The 7,263-nt window shown below is 45.8% G+C and overlaps 1 protein-coding gene across 3 annotated transcripts in view; it reads right to left on the reverse strand.

Moving 5' to 3' along the window:
- Window positions 1–7,263, reverse strand: part of PAIP2B (poly(A) binding protein interacting protein 2B) — a 28,613-nt gene that overhangs the window by 18,748 nt on the left and 2,602 nt on the right. The window contains exon 1 of one of the 3 annotated variants that reach the window (XM_085308222.1): window positions 7,044–7,065. The exons of the other annotated variants lie outside the window; for them this stretch is intronic. The gene's annotated coding sequence lies outside the window, so the exon portion shown is untranslated. Of the gene's footprint in view, window positions 1–7,043; window positions 7,066–7,263 lie in introns of those variants that run through there. 3 annotated transcript variants of the gene reach the window in all.

A 7,263-nucleotide genomic window follows, 5' to 3' on the forward strand; every position in this document is an offset into this window, starting at 1 on the left:
TCAGGTAAGAGAGTGAGGCAACACCAGCTTCTTTTGTCGGCCCAGGCTGAGTCCCACTCTTTGGGGTTCAGCATAGGGCCCTAGAGTTACATAAAACCCTCTGCCTCTCACCCCACCTTCCTCCCCACCCAAAGGGCACTGGAAATGTCTGATAGATCAAGGTTTTCAGGACTCCAATTCAAAGYTCAGCCCGTAAGGGAACAACACACTGAGCACCTGCAGAGAGACTGACTTAAAACTAAAGATCAAGCAGGCCTTTTGCCAGCCGATACTGGGCCGGACACGTGCTATGCCCACGCAGCTGTTGCTGAAGTTCAGTAAGTGACACCCAGCTTAGCCCCAGCTGAACAGGGAGTTACACTGAAGAGCTACCGTGCTATACCGACAGGACCAAAGCATCACCGCTCCAGTGGGAAGGTGAGGAGGATCTCCCGTACGTTGGCACCACTGCTGGAAACTAGCACTCCAAAGTTGTGAAGTCTCAAACACCCCACAGTTAACGCAGCCCTGGCAGGAGCCTGACTCGGGGCCTCCAACAAGCACCACAAGCTCTAAAGCCCTAATTAGGAAGCCAGGCCCATCAGCTTTGAAATAGTCACTGACACAAAGTAAGCAAGCTAGACACCGGAGGGCTATCAAACCACACTCYGTTAGTGCAGGCTACACAGTAAGATGCTAATGTAATAGTATTATCTCAACTTCACCAACATCTAAAGGTGATGAACTTTTTTTTTGAGGAAGCATCCTTGTTTCCATACAGACGTGTCCTTTAGCACCTGTGCTGGCTGTCAGCAGGACCGCAGGCTGACTTGAGCACTTCCATAAACAAAATGCACCATCAGCAAAATCCACCTGCTAACAGCAGAGGCAGATATGGCAGGGACAGGAACGCTGTCCAAGTCCTATCCCATTTAAAATATTCTTAGCCACAACCAGTCCTCAGCCAGAGGCTACAGCTGGTGGGAGAACTGGAAGGCATATGCCTTCCAAGAGAGGAACTGTACAGAGGTATCTACCACCTCACACCAGACACTGCAGTCCTTGGCACATTGCAGCTCTAGATCCATAATCATCTGTTGTTTTGCACCCACAGATTTAAGTACTGTCAGGACTCCACCAGCTAGCAGTCTTGTGAGCTTAATGACAAAGAATGGGAGGAAAAACCATCATTCCGATCTGCAGACAGAGCTAGAGGGCAGAGGAGATTTGAGGATTTGCCTGTCATGAACTTCAGGGACTGTTTCTTGTGAGCAGCAAAAAAAGACAGCACTGTGGTACAGACACAAGGCTGGCTATTGAGCACAGACCTTCATGTTCGAGCACTGCTGCAGACTTCCCTGTGGAGCTGTGAGCTTTATTTGGTATTCAAAGTAGTGAGTACTGGAACTCCACAAAAATGTAACCTGAACCCAAGTGAATCCACTCATGGCCAGAGCAAGTGTGCTGGAGAGACCAGCAGAAAGAAAGCAGTGCACAAACCTTCCTGCCCAGCACACACAAGGAAAGAGGATCGAGCCCTTCTGCAGAAAACACACAGCCATAGTCATATTTCACCATTTGGGATCTGAAATCAAGGCAAAGGTGAGCAGCAGGAAGCATAATTCAAGGAAAACAACCCGAGCTCTAACAGCTGTCTTGCATTTCCCATTTTAATCAGGCAGTTACGGAAATTAAAAAGCATCTCAAAAACCACTTTTGCATTTGAAGTTCTGTGAGTTGATATCCAAGCATCCCATCTTCTGCTACCTTGTTTTAAGAGCTTATTTCTTTCTTTTATTTTCTTCCCGTTTTCACTCCCCCTCTTCTTTTCAACTCAAACCACATCTTTTTATTTGTTAGCTTTAAACTTCTGTCTTTGGAACTGTAACAGCCATATTAAACTAAATTCAGGAAAACGAATATAAGTGACATGTACCTTGAAAAATCTCCTTTGCTTTTAAAGATGTTAGAAATTCTAGTCCAAGACACAATGGCAACACATGAAAGCAATCAGTCCCACTCCTGCAGAGCTGAAGCCTGCTTTGGGAACAGAAAAGTAGCCAGGTATTTCCCACTCGTCCCCTTTCTCCCACCACATGACACTAAAGCTCCTGCTCAGGTATGTTAAGTTGAGCATTATGTGGTTGGTACAAAATTTGAGGGGAGTTCTGCGCTCCAATTTAAAGAAAGGAGATAGCAGCCAAGCCAGCAACAGAATTCAGATACGGCTAGTTGAAAACTGTGAGCCCGATCTTGCCTCTGATTCCCCAGAGAATCACCGTTGTGTACTCACTCAAGAGCGGTGCCACCCGTTAACCTTGGATGTTACACGGCACGGGGCTGCCAGGGAGCAGTCCTGCTCCCTTCGCCTCCAGCCTCTCCACACCAGCTCTGAAGTCATCTGATCCCTTTGGCAGCAGAAGACAACTACATCAGCTCAGTCGTAGCTGCCGCACTCCAGACTCTTGTTTGTACCTGACAGGGCTGCAAAATGGTCTGYCAGTGTACTTTGGCACTCCGGTCTGATTCGGCACTGCTGCAAACACCACAAACAATCCGGTTCTGCTACATGAGAAGCGCTGTCTTTGCCTCAAAGCATACAGTCTAATACAAATGACAGATGAGAAGTGGGCTGTAAGGGGGATAAGAAGCAATAACTCCTCCCACGCAGTTTCAGCTCTCACTTTGGAATTACAAAACTGAGCAAGTGCAGGTTATCCTCACCCCTCAAGCCAACTTCACAGTATTAAGACATTTGATAGGAGGACAGAGGCTTCCTGGATCAGCTCAGTGGGAGGTGGGGAGGGATGCCACATACAAGGCAGTACTGCAGCCCGGTAGCTGACACACAGGGAGACAAGGCCAAGATAGAGAATTATGTGCGAGGGGACAGAAAGCACAAACGAGCAAGTAACAGTCTGATGCAGAGAAAGAGATAACAGAACGATGCAGCTGCAGCAACAGAGAAGGAAGCTGATCCTGGAAGCAAAAATTTGCCAGTGGGTGAGCCACAGGCAGAGAAAACAGCAGAAAGGTGCTGCTGTGGGAGCCATGCGGTAGTGTGGGAGCCAGCGGAGTCCCTCCAAAGCCATTCAAGCAGAAAGGGAGCAAAACAAAGTCAGTCAATGTTGAGATCAAACTGTGGTTGGAARACAGCCTTCCTGGTGGCAAACGGGTACACACAGGAACGCTTCAAACTGCGAAGACGGAGCAGCCTAAGACATGGAGAGTTATTAATATCTGGATAACACACTCAGATAGCACAGAATTCCACATATGGTTATCCGCTCTTTCCAGGCAAGCTATTAAACCATTTCCTTACCTAATTCAGTAGGATAACACACAGCAAAACAAACAGTGTCAGTCAAAGCAAGACTGTTGAAACTCATGAAAAGCAAATCTCCCTCATCAATCCCACTTCTGGTTTGCTCCTACCCCCTGTGAAAGCTTGTTTCTTGCACTAAATATGGCATTAGTCATATTCCTCCCCCTTCACCCCCAAAGAGTTAACAAGTCAGCACTAGACAGGAGAATTGAGTACAGCTGTGCACTTGGCTCAAGGCAAAGGACATACGGTCCTCCTTACCCTCCACAAGCTAGTGTTGGGGAGAGGCAAAACTTTGGTCTAGGCCCTTTCAGCAGAGCATGTCAGGGGTTATGCGATAGAAGAGGCTGGCAGGGCTATGGTTCCCAACCCAGAGCTCTATAAATAGCCTTGGGAATCATTGTGTTTGCAGACTAGCTGATCATTTACCAAAAACCCACCCATAACAACCCAGACTTCAGAAAAATCAGCCCTTTCTTTGTACACTTTTACAGCTCCTTTCCTTGATGTCTGCCCAGTGGTCACTCAGGAATAAGCCTCAATTTGCAAGGGCTGGCTCAAGAGGGAGAGAGGAGAGGTGMCTGCTGCATTCCCAATTTTCTGCTGGATAACAGATACCATCCCAGCTGGATAACTCTCTTTGGGTTTAACAATGCTCAAATTCCAGCTTGCAAAGTGGGGTCAGAGGCCATCTAATTATCCCTCAGTCTAATTCAGAAAAATTATCAAGCATACACATTACACAAGAGGTTTTTTTTCTCCCCAAAGTGGCATCACTGACAGCATGTGTGTTTGGAGACCAGCTGCTAATAAGCTCTAACATTTTACTCTATAGGAATATAATCTTGACCTTAACAGAAATCCAGACAGCACATCAACTAACCCATACCCATGCAGCACTCAGGCAAGAAGGAGAAAGAGAGGAGTGAAAATTATTGTGGGCCACCCCTCAAAATCTCTAAAGCAGCAACATGAAAAGGGTCTGAAGTTTATTAGCCTCATTTTTTAAGAGATCAGATTCCTCTAATTTCACAAAAAGAGTATAGATAGCAAATTCATGTAGCAGTTCGTATACATACCTTTTAGACTCCTTATGAGTAGGCCACAAATCTCAGGTTGATCTATTTTAGCTGCACTATGAAGAATCTTTCTCCTTTCTTCAAGTTTCTCCTCCTCACCACCTGTATACACACCTTTTTAATATAGTAGGCTGTAAAAATTAAATTGCTCTAATCTTTGTYGAGAGATAAGGCCTTTGCATCTGGAGTCCCCAGTCACACTTCTTATCTCCCAGCTGTGTAGGTTTTTCCAGTACCTTATGCCTTGCCAGATGCCCTGCTTTAGACATTCTCTTACTGGGCTTACACCCAGATGAGTTATCAATTCTCTGCTTTGAGCTGTGATTCACTGGGGAACCCAAAGTTACTGTGTTTATTTTTGTTCTCCTACACTGCAATGCAGCTGAGGCCCAGCCCACAGCTACACAGACTATCACCACCCCACACTCTTTCAAGTATTTTTCCCCAGGCATCTCCTTCCTATATACTTGCTCTTCAGGTTTCATTCCCTACCAACAATGCTAAAGTGCCAAGCTGGTGAGCTGCTCTGGACCTTCAGGAGTCACACAGCATTCCCTCACTTCTTTCCTCCCTCTTTAATTAGAAAATTTTAAAAGTCTTCCAGGTTAGTCTAGACTTCTAATATTTCTGTGCCAGGTTGGTCTAGGCTTCTAATATTTTCTGTGAGAGATAAATAATATTCCCTTCTTGTACTTGCTGTGCTATTGGAYGGATGCTGCTGGTCACTGCTCATATCCCTCAACAGATGCGGAGCTTTCCATTTTCATCTCAGTCGCCGAGGAAATCCATCCTATTTCAATYGCCAATCTGGGGAATAATCTCATCCTCCACTCTTAATCCGTATGTACAAGAGCAAAACCCAGTTTACTCAGATGCAAAAYGAAATGCAGTAGGATCCCTACGTCATTTTAAAAGCACCAGATATCTATACCACAAACATCTAAACCACTCTTTATGGTGAGTCCAGAAATGCACAGAAACCTAATTTCAAACTCATCCTAAACACTGTTCTTCATTTAGCTAGATTTAATCTCAAGYAAAGACGATACTCTCCGCACTTGACAGCTCATGAACAGGTCTTGCTGCTTACCAGGATTAATGCTGCAATATACTGTAGAAGAGAGATGGCTAAGCAGCACTGCACATTCACCCACGAGAAATAATACTTCTGCAGTTTCTTTAAGGGAACTGATAATAGAAATTTTAAGACTTCAAAATAGAGCATTCATCATGAAGTAACTTTCATCTCAGAAGTCAGTACCCAGACAGCAGTGGCCCTTGCAGCTCTAGGAAGAGAAGTCACCTGCCTCCTTGACAGTGCCCAGAGATGCGCTTTCCCATATGAGTGYGTCCACAGGGCAAAGCCCAAAGACAGAGTTCCCTGCACACATGGATGCTCCTCCGCCCATCAAAAGAGGGGCAAAAATAAGAACCGAGAGAACACAAAGAAGACACGGTGCTGTCACCTGTGCAGTAGAAACACTTGGAAATGAAGACCAGGTGAAACAGGRTAAGTACACTGTTCTTCACATTTCCAGGAGCAGAGTTTTACTTATATTTATGAAAGAGGCCTTAAATGAAAGCACTTTTTTTCCATACAGAGGTATGACACCTCACTGRGGAGTCCACCCTACTGGTTTCTTTGGGGCGGGGGGGGGAGAAATCACTCCTCCTGCAAGAATATCCAATGATGTTAATGCAACTACAACCAGTCACCATGCTCCCAGGTGCAGCTGTGGCAAGACCCTGCAGCCAGCCTACAGCCAAATGATGTTGCCATTAAAGCAAGCTCACATGAAACAGTATCTACACCTCCCAGAAAGGTGCATTCAAGCGCTTTTTGCGCAAACTTTTCCAGAATAGTGAACTCAGAAGAAACTGCATGTRTGCATGCCTTTAACTCTGCCAAATATAAAGTAGCTTAATGCAGYTGAGAGATGACACAGACTAAGCTGCAGTCACGGAGTGTATATAGCATCAGCAGAACGAGTCCACACACAGCTTGCATCAGGGTGATGTGCTTGTATATGCACCGCCTCGAACTTCACTCCTATTCTGAAGTTAAAAAAGCATGTGGGAGATCATGCATTTTCAAAGCACAGATGTGGAACTGAAGCACAGCAAAGCTAAATTTGTCCAACATCACACAATAGGTCTAAGGCAGATGTAGTAATTAAACTCATATTTCAGGAGTCTCAAGCTCGTATCCTAGCACCTGGACCATGCTCATCCTTGTTTCTCCCTTCTGCAAAAACACACATTATAGTAAGGCTGTAACAGCTGCCTGCTCTCCAGCACCATCCTCTAAGTGCTCCAGAAACTGCCTACTTGATGAAATGTTCCCTGTCAGCGCCAGACAAAAGCGTGCGTTGGACAGACTCACTGGCCTGGGTGGGGGAGGTTGGATTTCAGCAGCCCAGATTTCATCCACTGACAACACCAGTTTGAATCAAATTAGCACTGGTAGAAGAGCTGGCATGATGACAGCTCCACAGACTGACGCTGTCCTTGCACAGGTGCAGTGCCTGGCCCCCAGGGTGCTGCAGCCGTAAGCTGACTGCTCCTGCCTCTGATAAACCCGCCTGCAACCTGAGTAAACTCTCTCATCACAAGATTAAAAACAAAACAAACTTGCCAGAAATGGCACTGTTGTCACCAACCTAGTCTGGCTGCCGACAGATGATCCAGAGGAGAACAGCCAAGGATATCGCTTTACTGAGTCCTGTGGTCAGCCTTAAACTACAGCTCATAGCAGCTGACAGGAAAAAGAATGAGATTATCATTTTATATGCCCTTCCCTCAAACATGAGGCTGTTTTGCACAGGCTGCTCAGAAGAACTGGGATAGTGTTACTGATTTCCATACACAGTAACACTTTTT

This window comes from Rhea americana, unplaced genomic scaffold (assembly GCF_003343005.1).
Source record: "Rhea americana isolate MKP2758 unplaced genomic scaffold, rheAme1 scaffold_270, whole genome shotgun sequence".
NCBI classification, from domain to species: Eukaryota; Metazoa; Chordata; class Aves; order Rheiformes; family Rheidae; genus Rhea; species Rhea americana.